The sequence below is a fragment of the Oryctolagus cuniculus genome, chromosome 10, assembly GCF_964237555.1.
Source record: "Oryctolagus cuniculus chromosome 10, mOryCun1.1, whole genome shotgun sequence".
In the NCBI taxonomy this organism is placed as follows: domain Eukaryota; kingdom Metazoa; phylum Chordata; class Mammalia; order Lagomorpha; family Leporidae; genus Oryctolagus; species Oryctolagus cuniculus.
Genome location: NC_091441.1, coordinates 66,276,416 through 66,278,921, shown reverse-complemented (window position 1 = coordinate 66,278,921; position 2,506 = coordinate 66,276,416). Strand labels below are relative to the sequence as shown.

The 2,506-nt window shown below is 49.7% G+C and overlaps 1 pseudogene; it reads left to right on the top strand.

Annotated features, from left to right (window-relative positions):
* The first annotated feature begins 296 nt into the window (after positions 1-296).
* On the top strand, positions 297-1,538 carry LOC138844052 (uncharacterized; annotated as a pseudogene).
* The last annotated feature ends 968 nt before the right edge of the window (positions 1,539-2,506 follow it).

The window sequence follows — 2,506 nt, the reverse complement described above, 5'->3', positions numbered from 1 at the left end:
GCGGCCATCTGGGGAGTACACCAGCGGATGGAAGACCTCTCTGTCTCTCCTTCTCCATAACTCTCTCAAATAAATTAATTAATTTAAGAAAGGTAATTTAGTGATAGTTTTTTTTAATTTTGAGACTTAAAAAAATTAAATTTGAAAGAGAGAGGTTTCACTCCCCAAATGCCTGTAACAGCAAGAGCTGGGCCAGACTGAACCAGGAGCTTGGAACTGAAACTGGGCCTCTCACACGCGTGGCAGGAGCCCAACTATGTCAACTACTACCTCCCAGGATGTCCATTAGCAGGAAACTGGAATCCAGAGCAGGAGTGGAGCTGGAACATGAACCGAGACACTCTGCTGTGGGATGAAAGTTGCACCAAATGTCCTCCCTTTGAGGCTGTTTATAACTAGTTAAGGTAAAAATGTGGCAGATGCTGATACCTAGGCAGATGGGGCCCACAAGCTGCCCACAGAGCCCCTCTTCCCTTCCCCCACGGCATACTCTACCTTTTAAAAAGATTCAAGGTAACATAGATTGGTCTTCAAGGAACTCAGCATAAAAAGTGTATGGCTAGCCAGAGACAAAGACACAGCCAAGTTTAAAGGATTCTGCTGTGTAGAATGCGATGAGGTGGTGTCCCTTAAGGAAGCTCTGACTTACGATGGTGCAGGTGCACTGTTGGGTGATTGGTCACTTTGTCTGGACATTACCTAAGGCAGAAAACGAGACGGAGGTGGTTTTGGATTCTGGAGAGGCGGACCGGATGACAGAGGCTTCGGGGATGACTCCTCAGGAGGCCATTGCCCCGGGACCGGCCAACGGGCTCTCCGCTTCAGAGATGGCCCTCCCCTGCGCGGCCCCAATATGGACTTCAGAGACCCTGACACTGGCTTAAACCTTGAACGGTCGCAACGCCCCTCAATCAAGTCGACAATCCCAACTCTGTTATCTTGGGGGAGCCAGGCCCAGAGAGGAAGTGGTCCCCAAGGGGCAAGAATGCACTTGTGTGGGAGGGACCGAATGGAGGGAACGATGCGGCGGGGCAGGGCACGCAGCTTTCTGGGAGAGGACCGAGGGCGGCCCCTGCGCGCGTGCCCGGTTCTGGTGCTGCTCCTTTTTCTCCTTGGCCTTTTCTGTGGCCAAGACTGGCCAGACTCCAGGCGTGTCTTTGGTTTCCTCAGTGCTTCTCTTCCCACCTGCATGTCGAGTTCTGTATTGCTGTGGCTCCCAAGAAAATGACAAGCCAGACAGCGTCTTGTCTCTACGCGGCGGTGATGAGCGTGCCTGGGTGGAGGCGCCTTGCTTCCAGGGCACCGGTACAATTGCAGCTTCCTCCCCGTCCTGTTCAGGGTGCTCCCGCCTCCCCACCATCCCCAGGTGCATTATTGGGGACCCAGCAGGCTCCCAGTGGGAAGCGTAAGACCTGGAAGAGCAATGTGGAATACCAGAGGGCAGTCTGTGTCGAAGGCAACTGGAGACTCTCCAAAGCAGCTCGCTCTGCTCACAGAGCCTGGCACGGGCACTGTCTGCCGGGTCGCAGGTGGTGGTGCCGGACAGCACTGCTGAGGCTTTTGCCAGATCCCGTGTCATGTGTTTCGTGTCTCCTGCTTTTGTTTCTCTGACGCCCGGTGTAACATGATGAGAAGCCGGGCTGCCCACCACCCTCCAGTTCATGGTGAGAACGAGCCTCGAATCTGGCACTTTATTTCACTCAATGAATTCATAAACGTGCAGAGCTGGCAAGAGCCTTGAACAGCTTCAGATGGCTCTGCATTTCTGGGTTTGCTGCCTCATTTCGGGGACGGCCGGTGTGGTGTGGAACAGGACCGAGGCCATAGCTTTGGAGCTTGATTTCCTGACTGTGAACAAATAAATGAACAGTTCCTAGCGCGTGAGTCTGGGTCTGGTCCAGTGGGAGCAGTTGTGGGGTCAGCCAGCAGTGGGGGCTCCGAGGAGTGCCCCGGGCCCAGGTGTCCTGGCTGTGCTGTGCTGTGCAGCGCATGTAGATGCTGCCTGGTGCTCCGCCTTGGCTTCCCTTTGTCTTTGTTACAAGGTTGCAGCAATTTACAGAACACTGCTACATCCTCCCGTCACCTTCTCTATTTCTAAGAACGTTTTTTGTAACACCAGTACTTGGTTGTAATCAAACCTGATGCTTTCTGATGACCTATTTAAATCTTCAATGTGGAAAAGATTAAGATCAAAACAAGTTCAGCTAAATTTCTGGGCAATGTAGTTGACTTTTACATGTAAGAATGGAAATCCAAGCACTTAACGCATACAGCTCTGTGACAGAAAGTACATCTTTAGATAGGGAGTTTTGTAAATGATCTTCTAAATAAAAGAAAACCTCATGTAATATTTAAAAAATGCATACATGTTTTAAATCTTAATGTTTGTTTAAAAATTTTATGAGATTAAAATACTTGTGAAATGCACAGTTCTTAACTATACAATTTAATGACTTTTTTTTTTTAAAAAAAAGATTTATTTATTTATTTGAAAGAGTTGCAGAGA